Here is a 16651-nt window from a genome sequence, read left to right as displayed (position 1 = left end):
TGTGTCTTTGACTGGCAAAATGACCCATTTCACTTAATCATATAACCACTTGAGCCTAAGATGAAGCTTCAGTTGTACAATGGGAATAACAATACTCATCAAGTCTACTCATGGGCCTACAGCATCGTGAAAAGTGCAGGAGATAATGGATGTTAAAGTGTTTATTATTGTAATCATTATTACGTATTATATTGAGTGTTTATTATATGAAAGACATTCTGGGGATGATTTCTCACTTGTAAAATTAAGATGGTCAAAAACTTCCATTCACTCTCATTCAAATTTCAGAGACAACTTCCTAAAAGCAACATCATCAGAGAAGTCTTCCCTGATCCCCCCAAAATGGACATCTTTGCTACTTTCTCATAGCATTTGGGCTTTCTCTTCCTAGCCCTCAAAAAACAGTCATCACTTGTTTTAAAAATTTGACTCTTTTAATTCTTGTCTCCCACATAAGACTACAAATTCCTTGAGGGCAGAGACCATGCCTGTTTTGCTCACCCAATTCCTTCACACAAAGCCTGCCATGTAAATAGTACTTCATAAACACTGGAAAGTTGACTGCCTGCCTTTGGGGTGAGAGTACTTTCAGGGACCCTGTGCAACTGCAGATGGACCATCTATGTTTCAGGGGAGAACCGCAAAGCTAGAGAATACCTAAATTACTACTGCCTTTCATTCCAGGTGTCCCATACAGCAGAGACAGGGCCATGAAATTTCACTCAGCTGAAGACTACACCTGTGGGAGAATCAAATTCATGCTTTCAGACTATGCTGATTTTCTTTACTACTAACACATCCCTATTACTTACACATCCCTGCTACTAACAGGTCCACTATTATACTCACAATATATAAGGTTAGCCATCTTAGAAATAACATTAGGTATGAACAGCCTAGCATTTCCATCTTTCAATCACTCCACATAGATTAATCGAGTGCCTAGTACAGAGCAGGCACTATGTCGGTCCTTGAATAATTTTTATAGAAAGCAAGATTATACTGTATAGCACAGGGAATATATACAAGATCTTATGGCTCACAGAGAAAAAAAAATGTGACAATGAATATATATATGTTCATGTATAATTGAAAAATTGGGCTCTACACTGGAATTTGACACAACATTGGAAAATTATTATAAACCAATTTAAAAAGTTTAAAAAAAATAAAAACTAAACCTTATTCTTAGAGTTTTCTTTTTTAATTGAAGTACAGTCAGGTACAATGTGTCAATTTCTGGTGTACAGCATTATGTCCTAGTCGTGTGTGTGTGTATGTGTGTATATATATATGTATATACACACACATATATCTGTTTTCATTAAAGGTTATTACAAGCTATAACTATATTCTTAGAAGTCTGGACAATAATCTAAGCACCAACATTACAGACCTCATACCATTTGCTCCCCACCTAATTCTCACTCTCAAGTACCTGATAAGAGCATGAAGTTTAACAACACTCCATAGTAGGCTTACAGTCATGACAGAAACTTGTCTCTGGCACAGGAGCTGGCTGGCTTGGATTTGGTCCTTTCCCCAAAACCAGCTTTCTGAGTGAGTTAGCTGCTCAAGTCAGTCCCCCTCCCTGGGCTCCAATTCCTCAGCCAACAATGCAGAACTGGGACTAGATTTCTCTAAGCCTCTTCCAGCATTTACAACCCTCCCTCTGACGCCCACACTCAGCATTGCCAGTTTGCTGAAAGGCACAGGAAAGCCTGATTTACCACAAACAAGCAAGATGACATACAGCATCAGCATTCCCCACCAGGCTATTCATACTGGTTACCCAAAGGGAGGAGAATAATTAAAATTATTATTATTATTATTATTATTATTATTATTATTATTATTATTATTATTATTATTATTGTTGTTGTTGTTGTTGTTGTTGTTATTATTATTATTATTATTAATCATTGTAATAGAAAGATAAAAGATTATGCCAAACTGAAAAATACATATGGTATAATGTTACATAAAAGCGTAGAATATAAAATTATATCAATTCCACCATAAGCAAAACAAAAAGACAAACTACAGAATGGGAGAAAATATTTGCAAAAGATGAAAATGATAAGGGTTTTATTGCCAGAATATATAAACAGCTTGTACAACTTAATAAGAAAAAAACAAACAACCCCATCCAAAAATGGGCAGAAGACCTAAACAAGCATTTCTCCAGTGAAGACATACAAATGATCAATAGGCACATGAAAAAATGCTCAATATCCCTAATTATTAGAGAAATACAAATCAAAACTACAATGAGGTATCATCTCACACCAGTCAGAATGGTCATCATTCAAAAGCCCACAACAATAAATGCTTGAGAGGCTGTGGAGAAAAGGAAACCCTCCTACACTGCTGGCGGGAATGTAGTTGGGTGCAGCCATTATGGAAAACAGTAAGGAGATTCCTCAAAAGACTTAAAACAGACTTACCATATGATCTAGAAATCCCACTCCTGGGCATATATCCAGAGGAAATCTTAATTCAAAAGATATATCACCCCAATGTTCATAGCAGCACTATTTATAATAGGCAAGACATGGAAACAACCTAAATGTTCGTTGATAGATGACTGGATAAAGAATATGTGGTATATTTATTCAATGGAATACTACTCAGCCATAAAAAAGAATAAAATAATGCCATTTACAGCAACATAGATGTCTCTGGAGACTGTCATTCTTTTTTTTTTAACATTTTTATTGATTTATAATCATTTTACAATGTTGTGTCAAATTCCAGTGTTCAGCACAATTTTTCAGTCATACATGGACATATACACACTCATTGTCACATTTTTTTCTCTATGAGCTACCATAACATTTCGTGTATATTTCCCTGTGCTATACAGTATAATCTTGTTTATCCATTCTACAATTCTGAAATCTCAGTCTATCCATTCCCACCCTCCGCCCCCCTGGCAACCACAAGTCTGTATTCTCTGTCTATGTGTCTATTTCTGTCCTGTATTTACACTTTGTTTTTGTTTGTTTGTTTGTTTGTTTTTGTTTTTGTTTTTTGAATTCCACATATGAGCGATCTCATATGGTATTTTTCCTTCTCTTCCTGGCTTACTTCACTTAGAATGACATTCTCCAGGAGCATCCATGTTGCTGCAAATGGCGTTATGTTGTCGGTTTTTATGGTTGAGTAGTATTCCATTGTATAAATATACCACATCTTCTTTATCCAGTCATCCGTTGATGGACATTTAGGCTGTTTCCATGTTTTGGCTCTTGTAAATAGTGCTGCTGTGAACATTGGGGTGCAGGTGTCATCCTGAAGTAGGGCTCCTTCTGGATACAAGCCCAAGAGTGGGATTCCTGGGTCATACGGTGAGTCTATTCCTAGTCTTTTGAGGAATCTCCATACTGTTTTCCACAGTGGCTTCACCAAACTGCATTCCCACCAGCAGTGTAGGAGGGTTCCCCTTTCTCCACAGCCTCTCCAGCATTTGTCATTTGTGGATTTTTGAATGATGGCCATTCTGACTGGGGTGAGGTGATACCTCATGGTAGTTTTGATTTGCATTTCTCTGATAATTAGTGACATTGAGCATTTTTTCATGTGCCTCTTGATCATTTGTATGTCTTCCTTGGAGAACTGCTTGTTTAGGTCTTCTGCCCATTTTTGGATTGGGTTGTTTATTTTTTTCTTATTGAGTCGTATGAGCTGCTTATATATTCTGGAGATCAAGCCTTTGTTGGTTTCATTTGCAAAAATTTTCTCCCATTCCATAGGTTGCCTTCTTGTTTTACTTATGGTTTCCTTTGCTGTGCAGAAGATTGTAAGTTTCATTAGGTCCCATTTGTTTATTCTTGCTTTTATTTCTTCTAGCAGAAAATTTTTGAAATGTATGTCAGATAATGTTTTGCCTATGTTTTCCTCTAGGAGATTTATTGTATCTTGTCTTATGTTTAAGTCTTTGATCCATTTTGAGTTGATTTTTGTATATGGTGTAAGGGAGTGTTCTAGCTTCATTGTTTTACATGCTGCTGTCCAGTTTTCCCAACACTATTTGCTGAAGAGACTCTCTTTATTCCATTGTATGTTCTTGCCTCCTTTGTCAAAGATTAGTTGACCAAAAGTTTGTGGGTTCATTTCTGGGCTCTCTATTCTGTTCCATTGGTCTATATGTCTGTTTTTGTACCAATACCATGCTGTCTGGATGACTGTAGCTCTATAGTATTGTCTGAAATCTGGGAGAGTTATTCCTGCAACCTCTTTCTTTCTCTTCAGTAATGCTTTGACAATTCTAGGTCTTTGATGGTTCCGTATAAATTTTATTATGATTTGTTCTAGTTCTGTGAAATATGCCCTGGGTAATTTGATAGGGATTGCATTAAACCTGTAGATTTCCTTGGGCAGTGTGACCATTTTAACAATATTGATGCTTCCAGAAAGAGAAAGAAAAACACTATATCATATCATTCATATGTGGGATCAAAAAAAAAATAAAAAAGAAGAAGAAGAAGAAAACAAATGAATTTAAAAATGAAACAGGAACAGACTCACAGACATAGAATACAAACTTGTGGTTGCCAGGGAGGAGAAGGGTGGGAAGGGACAGACTGGGAGTTCAAGATTTGTAGATACTGACAGGTATATATAGAATAGATAAACAAGTTTATACTGTACAGCACAGGGAAATATATACAAGATCTTGTAGCAGCTCACAGTGAAAAAGAATATGAAAATGAATATAGGTATGTTCATGTATGACTGAAAAATTGTGCTGTACACCAGAAATTGACACAACATTATAAATTGACTATACCGCAATAAAAAAATAAATAAATAAAAACCATCTTGAAATAAGAATTCAAAAAAAAAAAAGAAATGCAATGGAAAAGAACAGGTTAACAGCACCTTTAAAAATGAGACAGTTCACTTCCTGAGAGGAAGAAGGAACCTTGAAATCTGAGCTTGTCCTGGCATAAGGGGGCAGGAAGTCCTTTTGTCTCAAGTGACCCTTGTGCTGTAGTGGTTGTCCCCTCACCACCATTGGGATCGATGGGCTGTCACAGTGCTTTGTGGGGGCACAGATCACCAGGGAAGACATGCAGTGCTACCAGCAATATCTCAGTCCTCTGCAGTTTCATAACACTTTGTTTGCTCTCATGTGGAGATACTAGCAAAGCTGGGATTGTGTTGCTGGCAACTGTGTTAATACAGGGAGGAGAGAGATGGAAGAATGGGGGAGGGACCAATAGGGCTCCACTGTTCTGAAATATGTTTGTGGATTTATCTGAAAGCCTGGGTCCTGAAAGAATCATGAGACAATTAGTGAGATGATTCACATCGTGGGTTGAAGTCTTAACCACCAGGACCTCAGAACGTGAGCTCATTTGGAAATAAGGTCATTGCAGATACCATTAGTGAAGATGAGGTAGTACTGGACTAGGTGGGCCTTCAGGCCAGTACAACTGGTGTCCTTACAAAGAGCTGGCTGTGTGAAGCCAAACATTGGGAGAATGCCACCCAAGGATGAGGGCAGAGATGGGAGTTATACAGCTAGCTGTGAGCTAAGGAGCACCAGTGACGCCTGCAAACCTCCGGAAGCAAGAAAGGGGCAAGGAAGGATTCTCCCACAGATTTCACAGGGAGAATGGCCCTGCTAACACCCTGATTTGGGACTAACAGCCTCCAGTGATGAGATAAATTTCTCAAGTTTGAAGCCATCCAGTCTGTGGTACTTTGTCATAGAGCCCTGGCAAACTCATACGATAAGGTTGTCCTTTCACCTCGGACAGACTCCTCAATCAACCAGCCAGGTCCCACACCTGCACTCACACCCTGCCCACAACTGCACCAGAAGGACTGGCCACAAAGGGTGTAAGTAACGGTGCAAGTGAGTGAGGTCAGGTCAAGCGGGCCCTCCTGCCTCCCGGGAGGTGGTCTCTCAGGGAGGACACCGTGGACAGCCTGGCAAGGGCCCCACCTCCAGTCCAGCTGGGTGGGCCTCGCAGCAGAAGGGCAGGCTCCAGACCGCTCTACCTGCTGTTGCCAGTGGGCTCTGAAAGGCTTTGAACCAGAATTGGACTAACTAGTGCCGCTGAGCCCCTCACCGTGCACCCAACTTGCAAAATAACAGATCAAAAGAGGCCACCTAATCACCAGAGAGACTGGGGGTCCTGAGACTGAAAAGCCTGCAATGAATGTGAGGGGAAGGCTGGCCCAGAGGTCCCCAAGGGCTCATCCTTCTCTGAGATTCCCCAATTCTACCAAGTGACAGCATTCTGTGCCTTAATGTTCCTACAGAAGCACTGAAATACTATCCCTGGGAGGTCAGAATTCAATTCCATGTGGTCTATCAATCTATCACCTGTTATCACCAGCTGTCCTACAGCCCGGGCTGCTCCAAGAGATAACCTGGCAGTAGGATCCTCAATTCCAGCTCCGGTTTATACACTCCCACTCAGAGAACAAACACAAAACTGACATTCCTGCCCTCCACCAAATGTGGACACTGGTCCACACACTCACAGCAAGACACAGAGCCATGGACGTTTATACACAGGCTGACACTCACACTCTCCTACACACAGAGCCACACACCTACGCGCACACATACACACACACACACACACACACACACAAACACACACACAAACACACACACACACACACACACACACACACAGAGTAAATCAACACAGGCCTTTACAACAGAGCCGGGACCTCTTCTCATTCAAGATTCTTAGCCTCCAAACAAAACCAATTAATACCAATTAATAAATAGTTACAAATAAATCTGCTCAGTGTAGAGTTTTACTTGGTGCAGATTTTTTGAGAGCAGGGAAAACAGATCTTGCCCTCCCCACGGCCAGGCAGGAGCTTCCCAGCCTCTTGAATCCTGCAGAATTCAGTGCACAGCTTACAAACTGGGAGCGGAAATTCAGGTCTAACCACTACAAATACCAGACACAGAGATGGAGAAGGGCAGTGAGATCAAGACAGAGACTAAATGTCAGGTTGGGTGGAGGGACAGAGGGAGGGGCTGGGAGGCAGGGACAGGCAGCAGGGGAGTCCTCACACACAGTCACCCACAGTGGGGAGCTGGCCCATGTGCACACTCTCATAGCCTCACATCCAGCCTGAGATACAGAGAAACAGAGACAGCAGGCAGAGAGACAGGGAAAGAAATGTTTGTTCCCTCCCTGGACCCCATATTGTTTCCTGTGGTCTTACTGCCCTCTGGTGGACTCTTCTGATAAAGTCACGAAAGCCTGTTGCCTTTTCCCTGAGATACACATGAAAACCACCAAAAACTTTTTTTCTTTAGGAAAAACACGTTTAATCAATGTTTATGTATGACTGAACTATTATGCTGTACACCGGAAACTGACACAACATTGTAAACGGACTATGCTTCAATTAAAAAATAAAAGTCAAAATGCAAAAAAAAAAAAAATCATGTTTAAAGAAACTAAAACAGGTATAAAAACATGAATAGAGAGAGGTGAGAAATGCTGGGATGAACCCCCGGGTAGAATCAATATTTTATTTCTTGAGGGAAGAGAGGAAAGCAAATGTAAAGCAAATACTAACATCTGTAGAATCAGAAAGCTGGGTTCACAGGGATCTGTTCTATTTTTACCATGTTATATTTTATTATGCATTTTTGGCAACATTTTGTAATTAAAAATAAAATTAAAGCTAAAAATCACAATGTTACAGGGAGAGGAGAACCCTGTGATTAATCCCACTACAGAGAAAATATATTTTGAAAAATAAATGGCCTATAATTTTTTGCCTTGTCAGTGACAGACTAGTGTCCCCAATCCTTTATCTTTGTCTGTGTTCAGGGGAATACAGTGACTTTGCCATGTTTCTCACTAGAAGTGGAGTGTTCTTCCTTTCCCTTTGACTTTGGGCTGGACCATTGACTTGCCAAATGGTACATTAGCAGATGTGTCACAAGCAGGGACTTGAAACGTGTTGCACAGTTGGGCTCTTATCTGCTCTTACGCTTCTGATAGCACCATGAGAACATCCCCCAGCTAGCCTGTGGGTTCAAGGAACATGAGAGTTACATGGAACAGGCCTGGTCCCAACCTGACCCCAACTTCATCAGCCAATTCCCAGCCAACCTGCCGACGAGTGAGAATAAATGACTGCTATTTGCAGTCACTGAGCTCTGGAGTGGTCATCGCACAGCATTACTGTGGCAACAGCTAAACGATACTTCTTCCTTTCCTCCTTCCCTGTTATCCCCACCTGTCCCACCCCTGTCTACCTCACTCCTCTCTCATTCTCACATCCAGGCCATCATTTGCTAAGTTGATCTCCTTAAAGATCAGCCCCCACCATGCCACTTTCCTTCAAAATCCCATCTTCTCCACACCCTGTCTTTCCATGGCTTAGATCCAGCCAATACATCCAACCTCCAGTGACCTCTCACAAACACGCCACTGCATCAAATCATTCCCTTTCTGTGATCCAAATATACCACTCACATTCCCATGTCACATATTTTCTCATTCCAGACCCCCTTCCTGGAAAGCCCTCTCCATTCTAGATGAATCCTAGCCATCCTCAAAACCACCCAAGCCCCACCCTTTTTAGGGAGCTTCCCTCTGAAGTACACAGCTCTGATTTTTCCTCCTCCAGCACCATTCCCTCTCCTTTGTCTTGTTCAGTATCTGATTTTTCTTGGACCCTCATCTCTCCTCCAGCCACCATCCTTGCAGTCTGGGTGGGGCTCAGTCCCCCTTCTCAGCTCCAAGTGGAGGTTGTGACTGAACGTTGGTCAGTCTGGGAGGGAATTCTACCTTCCTAGATCTCTGTCCCTTACAGCCAGCACAGGCCTGTCCCACATATCCTGGCTGCCCTGAGTATAGGTAACTCTACTCCCTCAGAACTCTCAGCCCTGAACATTTCAGGATCAAAATTACTGAGTCTGAACAGCCTGGAAAGGAAAACTGCTTCAGAGAGAACTGTTAGCCATGTCCCAAGGATCGTACACAACATCACCTTAGCCTGGGAGCTGTAGAGTTTGTCTCCTCCTTTACCTCTTTCTAAGTCCCCACCACACCAGTGCCTAGCAGAGAGTCTCACACAGAACATGTACTCAAAAAAATGATTTGCTGGATCATAGGGAAGTCTATATGATCCAGCAATCCTACTTTTGGGCATATACCCAGAGAAAAATATAATTCAAAAAGACACATGCTCCCTAGTGTTCATAGCAGCACTATTTACAATAGCCAAAACATGGAAACAATGTAAATGTTCAGCAACAGATGACTGGATGGGGAGGATATTGTGGTGTGTGTGTGTGTGTGTGTGTGTGTATATATGCAGTGGAATACCACTCAGCCACAAAAAGGAGTAAAATAATGCCATTGCAGCAACAAGGATAGACCTGGAGATTGTCATTCTAAGTGAAGTAAGAGACAGAGAAAGATGAGTGCCATATGCTATTACTTATATGTGGAATCTAAAAAACAAGGACACAAGTGAACTACTTATTATTTATAACTTAGATGATTGATTTCTTGAATATATTAAGCACATTTGACTGTCCTTTATGATTGCATTACTGCATTCTGTTGATTCTTATTTTGTGGTTGGCTTTATTCCTTTGATAATTATGTAAGTTTATAAAGCTAAAGCTCCAAACTGTTCTTAGAAACAATGAACAGTATATATATGTAAATTATTTAAAAGTATGAGCAGTATATTGTATACATGTATTTATATGCAATTTATTATATATGTGCGGTCTAACTGTGTAAATTTAACCTAATAAAAATGAAAAATAAAATAAAATAAAATAAAATAAAATAAAATAAAACTGATGACTTCCAAAACAAAAAGAAAAACAAAAACTGGGTTTCCTAGGCCATTTGTTTTATTTTGTTTTATAAATGAGGCAGACTCCTGCTTGGAGGTGACTCGAGATACTGTGGAAATCCCCTAGCAGATATGCAGCACTAGTTAAGTCTCCATGCTACCCCAGACCACGCCCCCTACACACACACACACACACACACACACACACACACACACACACAGACTGGCTTTTTTCTGAGGATCTCCTTTTCCTCTGTGTTAACAGCAGTGGAGATAACATACAGGAATTCCCACCCCAGAAGAATGAGGCCAATTAACTAGCTAGTAATTATAATTCTCCTTGCTCCCTTTCCAAGATGTTATTTAAATGTTGGCTGTTTTCTTCCAATACAGTTGTTTTTTGGAGTCACCATGATTCCACTTGGGAATAAAGGATTATTTCAGGTGTCACTCTCCTTTTAACTGCAGGGACTACCTCACTGGCCCTTCCCCTGACACGATGGGACAGGGCAGGCCTGCCTTTGCTAGGGCAGGGCCGCTGATGGCTAGTATCTGGGCTTGTCTGTGGCTCCTGAGAGATAAATAAGAATCAAAGGCTTCTGCACCAGTCCTCCCTGCCCACTGCCCTCCAAGCCCAGACGGCTAGGTCCCTCTGGTACTACACCCAGTCTGTCCTCCTCCAGCCCAAGGTCCCCAAGAAATGAATGCCCTGCCCTGCCTTCCTCCAGGGAGAGTGATGGAACCCAAAGCTCCCTGTCCCCTGAGACCAACACCTATTCTGTCTATTCTAATTCATGCAAATGACTGGTTCTTCTTCCAGAACATCAGGATCTCATAAGCACCTCATCCTTCACTGGCTTCTGTCCCAGGAGCTGCAGCCAGTTCTGACCAAGCTTTTCAGACCTGTGACTGTGCATTCAAGCCGAGCAATGTGAAGACCAGCCCAGGGCTGGCTCCCGAGGCAGGAACTGTGCCCTGAGCATCCCACGCTACAGGGCTGGCCAAGCTCAGGGAAGAATCCTCCCAAGGGAAGCCGTGTGGCCAGGGTGATCGGCCAGAATGTTCTTAAAAACAAGAAAGAGGGGAGAAAAACAAAAGGGGAAAGGGGGATAGAGAGAAAAGACAAAGGTTAAAAAAAGAAAGAAACTTGAAATGTCAGTAAATAGTCCTTGAATAATTCAAGTTTCCAAACAAATCATATATCCTTGACACTGTGCTTGAAAAATACTTTTTACGTAAAAAGAAAAGGGCCCTTGAGCACGTGTTTCTACCACAGGTTTCAGCACAGTGAAGATATGTGTAAGAGATAGAATGCCCCAGGAAGAACTTGAGGTCTCTCAATTCTGCAACAGGAATGAGGGATGGAATTGGAAGTCATCTTATCCTGCTTTTCCTGATTTCCAACACATGTATTCAACCCAAACAAAAACAATTTATTTTAAAATCATTTAACTATTTATAAGCAAAGAGGAACCTTTTCTTGCCCAAATCCTCTAGGCCTCCCTGATGAGACTGAGCCCCAAAGATTCCTGTTCCCAAGGCCCCTACTAGTGCAAGTAGCAAATATTTGCAGGGCCGAGCATGAGGGCAAGCAAGTCATTTGACAGAAAACAACCCCCCCACGGAGTTCTGGATGGAAATAAACAATGCATCCATGGAAGTATTCATGGAGGAGGGAGTGGTTTGAGGAAGAGATGCTGCGGGAAAGGGCTTGGCCATGGGGGCTGTTTGGCCCCATGCAGTGCTTTTATCCTTCTGAACCTTAGCTTCCAAAAAAGAGAGGGGAATGGACTACATTGCCAAAGACCTTTCTCATTTAAAGCTCCACATTTTGTATGGGAAACCCACATGGCCAAAGACAGAAAAATGGTTCACTAAAGAGAGGTACTTAGACTCAAAGGTATAGTAGATGGCAACTAAAGTGCAGTCACTGTGGAAACCAGTATGGAGGTTTCTCAAAAATTCAAAACAGAACCACTGTATGATCCAGCAATTCCACTCCCAGGTATTTATCTAAAGAAAATGGAAACACTATTTTAAAAAGATACATGCACCCAAATGATCATAGCAACATTATTTACAATTGCCAAGATAAGAAGGAAACCTAAGTGTCTATCAACAGATGAATGGAGAAAGAAGATGTGGTGTGTGTATACACACACACACACACACACACACACACACACACACTAGAATACTACTCAGCCATGAAAAGAATGGAATTTTGCCATACGTAGCAATATGGATGGACTTGGAGGGTATTATGCTAAGTGAAATAAGTCACATAAAAACAAATACTATATGATATCACTATGTGGAATCAAAAAATAAACTAATGAATATAACAGAAAAGAAACACAGATATAGAAAACAAACTAGAGGTTACCACTGGTTACCAAGGAGAGAGAGGGGGGAATGGGTAGGAGACCAAGAGGTACAAACTGCTATGTATAAAATAAAGAAGCTACGGAATATGGAGTACAACACAGGGAATGTAGTCAGGATTTTATAATATCCATAAATGGAATATAGCCTTTAAAAATTGTGAATCATGATGTCGTACACCTGAAACACATAGTATTGTATGTCAACTATACCTCAATAAAGAAAAGAACAGAAAAGATGCAAAGAAATTATGCTGTGACAAAAATAAAATCTAATACTCCTGACTCCTTACTCAGTGCTCTTTCTGCTACGTGGATTTCTGCCTTAGCAGAAAATGTAGATCACTGGCTGATGAGGGCAGATGTCCTTGGTATTACAGTCTCCAACAGCTGGGTTCCCTTCTCCCTGGCCTTTGAACATCATCATAGAATCCGTAAGGTTTCCAGACATCCTGACCCATATCTAATGATATTTGTCCTGCTGACTGCCTTGACTTCGTCAAGATGGCCTGAATGTCTACATTCCGCTTTATTTTTTTTAATAAATTATGAAAATTCAGCAGTAAGAGAAATGTTCCAAGTTTAACTGGACAGTCTATGTTTTTATTTGCTACATCTGGCAATGATTGTATTCTAGGTGCTCTGTTCCTCTTCATGACAGGCCTATAAGAGTTTCAACTATTCTTACCTTACCAATGAGAAAACTGAGGGTAGATGGAGAGAAGAACCTGGCCAAGACCATGCAGCAGAGAGTCCTGAGGCCAGCTTCACAACTGCGCAGCCAAGGGGTAGAGCCCTAACCGAGAGGCAACGCTGCCTCCTCCAGGTGTGTGCTTAATCCAGGGGTGATGGATAAAGGAGTGGAAAATTTGAAACTGAATAAAAAGCAAGGATCACCTCTCTTAGCTTTGGCTTATCTCCTCTGCAGGTCCTGGAGCTTCTGGAGCAGTTCTCAGGGTGCTGGAGAAGCTGAGCTGGCCTTAGATTCCCAGGGCTGGAAGGGATCTGGGCGGCATGAAGGCCTCCCCGGGCAGGGCCTCTCTCCCTACAAGGCCCAGAAGGCACAGGGCCTAGGGCCATGGGCTTTTTTAAGGCCTACAAGAATATTTTAATTTTCTTTTAAAGTCATAAGAAATTTTTGCACCTAGTGGGGAATGATGGAAATGTTAGCTATCTTGGTTGCAGTGGTGGCTTCATAGGTATATACATCTATCAAAATTCATCAAATTGTCCATCTGAAATACATGTAGTTCACTGTACAGGAATTATACCACAACAAAAGTGTTAACAAATTAAAAATAAAAATAAATAAAATCAGAAGGAAATATAAAATAATAAATGTATAATAATGAATCCAACCTAGATTATATTCATCTTTATCTGAACACAGTTGTAAAGTATAATTTGTAATATTTTTTACGAAGGAAGAGGTCCATGAAGGCCAAGTGTCTCAGGCCCACAAAAATCATAATGTGGCCCTGCTCCGAGATGGAACACGTGCACTCTCTCACACACAGCTGGTGCCTGGGGAGACTTCCCTGCCTAGCTTCTGGAGGGTGGGGCACTCACTGTTCTTCTGCACATGGAGAGGAGTAACCTGTGCTCACCTGTGCTCCTCCAGAGCTCCACAGCTCAGCATCCAGCTCCTCTCCAAGCAGGAGGCAGCTTGCATTCCCTCCAGGATGTGCTGCTGCCGCTCCCCAAAGGGAGAGGAAGAGGAGCAGCAGGAGGAGGGGAGACAATGCAGGGCTGGCAGAGGGGTGAAGGTGGTGCTGGGTGCAGGAATCCTGCAGGTTGGCTGTCTCATCCCAGAAGGCAGGGACCAGCGGGGGGAGCAACCTACCCTCTGCCACAGCCCCCCACCCCTTCCCCAGCCATCTGGGGTGACTGATGGGCTGGAGTGAAAGGAAAGTTAGCTCAGAAAGAATAAACACACACTCACACGCACACACACACACAACACGCACAGCATACACATGCATGCATAGACACACATGTACACACACAGAGGCACACACAATTACACACATACATACACCAAGCATACCCACACAGACTTACACACATGCACACACATAAATACACATGTAGGAAAAAATGAAAACAAATACATAAAGAAATAAGTGAAAACTTGAACTGTCCTCCAAGGGGAGTCGCAATTTTTATAGGCTGCTTTAGACTAAAAGTCAAAGAAATTAATACTAAAATGTCAGAGCACAAAGGCATCTCAGAGCTCATCTAGTCTAGCTCCCTCATTTTACAGACAAGTTAATGAGACTGGGAATGGAGAAAGTGTTCGTCCAAGGGCACCCATCATCAGCTGAAGGCACAGTCTTTAATGGTGACACCGCTGGCACTGATCATCAGATAAAAGTTTCCTCTAAGAGAGTGAACACAGCATATATATATATATATATATATATATATATATATATATATATATATATATATATATATATATATATGTGTGTGTGTGTGTGTGTGTGTGTATATGTATATATGTGTGTATATATATATGTGTGTGTGTGTGTGTATATATATATATATATAATTCAAAGCATGTGAGGGTCCTCCCTTTGTCCCCCTCACAGACCTCAATTCACTGTTATTTATAAAGTACACACCCCAATTTAAGGAAAGAATCTTCCCAAGAATGCAAAGGAACATCAAAAAGGAGGCAAGCAGCTCTCACTCAAGGCTCTGAATAAAAGATAGAAATTCTATTTCAAATTCATAGACTCCTGGAGGGGAAGCAATTGCACCAGTCAGAAACGATTTACACAACCTGCCTGTGACCTCTCTACCTGCTTCCTTGTGGGTGGACAGGAGGCCCCCTTCCTGATATAATCTGAGGGACACCAAGAGAATCCCCATGTTCCCAAAAGATGCCTGAGCTCCCACTATCAGAGTTATTCATTTGGATTACTTTTCCTTCCTGGAAACTACCCTTTCCCAGAGATCCTCCTTTAAAATGTAAACATTTCTAAGGAGACCATCCCCCCGCAGGGCTGGGCAGCCCCTTTCAGAGAGAGTACAGATACCTGCTGGGGGCCAGCATGGGGAATGGGTCTAACCCCTAGCCCTGCATTCTGGGGGTGACTTTAGAAGCAGAAGACGTTTGCGCTGCAGAGGACAACCCTCACAGTGAACAGAACCTAAAGCAGCATTTCTCAACCAAAACTATGCCTCCCCTGCCACCACCCAGGTGAGGAGGGATCTTGGACCTCATCTAGAGAAGAGCTCCTTGTCAAAAGAAACAGCTTATGATGGAGGGATCAGACTTCTGGCTGTTACAAGAGGTGGACTGAGGTAAGAGTGAGCAAGAACTTGGTAACAACTGATGGGTAGAACTGGCCAGAAGAGAAATACCATATGGGAGAAAGCCAAAGGAATTTGCCTACATTCTGAAATTAGCATAAAAAACTTACTCATTAGAGGGCAGTGGTGTGGGCTTGGGAATGAATGGTCTATATGTAGATACTAGAAATGGAGTCTTCCAAGTTTCTAAGAATGTCTGGGAGTCCATTCAAGAAAGGCCTCAATGAAGGTGAGGGGTGGGGGAAGCGGATTCAGGGAGTCTACATTCTTTCTACCTCATGAACATAGCTGCAGGACAACCCCCAGGAGCAAAGGACCACTAACACCCCTGGCAGCTTTGTGCTAAACAAATGACATGGCAGTGAAGAATACCAGCTCCAAATGAAGTCAGCAGGAACTAGGGGCAGAGGAACCCAGTCCTCAGAGCTCTATCCAGGAGGGGATTAGGGTGGGGTCTGGGGGATCAGAAAGAACAAAGATCCCCTGGGAAGGGCTTGAGAGTGAGTGAGAGGGATACAGGAGTCCTTCTGTCAAGCACAAGTGTTCGTGAGTCCACATTTCCTCATCCGTCCCCACTGAAGCCTGGATAGGAGGAGTGACAACATCAAGTTCTATGTAGAATAGACTGTCATAGAAAGTGAAGCCACAGCTAGATCATCATTTGGTAAGCATACTGACCAGAGAATAAAACAATTATAACAATTATTGAGTACTTATTTTGCAGCAAGCATGATTCTAAACACTTTTCATCAACTCTATACAATGGAAACTTTTGTGACCTCCATGCTAGACCTGACGTTGTCCTAGGATTCCCAGTTAGTACGTGGTGGAGTCAGGATGCAAACCCAGAGGGTCTGACCCACAGCCCAGACCCTCTTCACTCTACTTACTTAACTGAGCGAGACATGGGGCCTGCGTGGGGCTCAGCATTTTACACAGCTAAGTATCTTGACAGTGTTTGTCTGAGCAAGAGTTGACACTCTGACAGGCTGAGAAGAATAGACAGGACCTGTGGGGGCCGGCTGTGAGCTCTGGGTGGAGCAGCTGGCCACCTTCCCAGGATTCTCCCAGGCACATTCCCTCACTCACCAGGACCCAGGAGATCTGTGGGAGTGACCTGAACCAAGTGATCACTG

This window comes from Camelus bactrianus, chromosome 9 (assembly GCF_048773025.1).
Source record: "Camelus bactrianus isolate YW-2024 breed Bactrian camel chromosome 9, ASM4877302v1, whole genome shotgun sequence".
Lineage (NCBI taxonomy): Eukaryota > Metazoa > Chordata > Mammalia > Artiodactyla > Camelidae > Camelus > Camelus bactrianus.
This window is presented reverse-complemented; position numbering follows the sequence as displayed.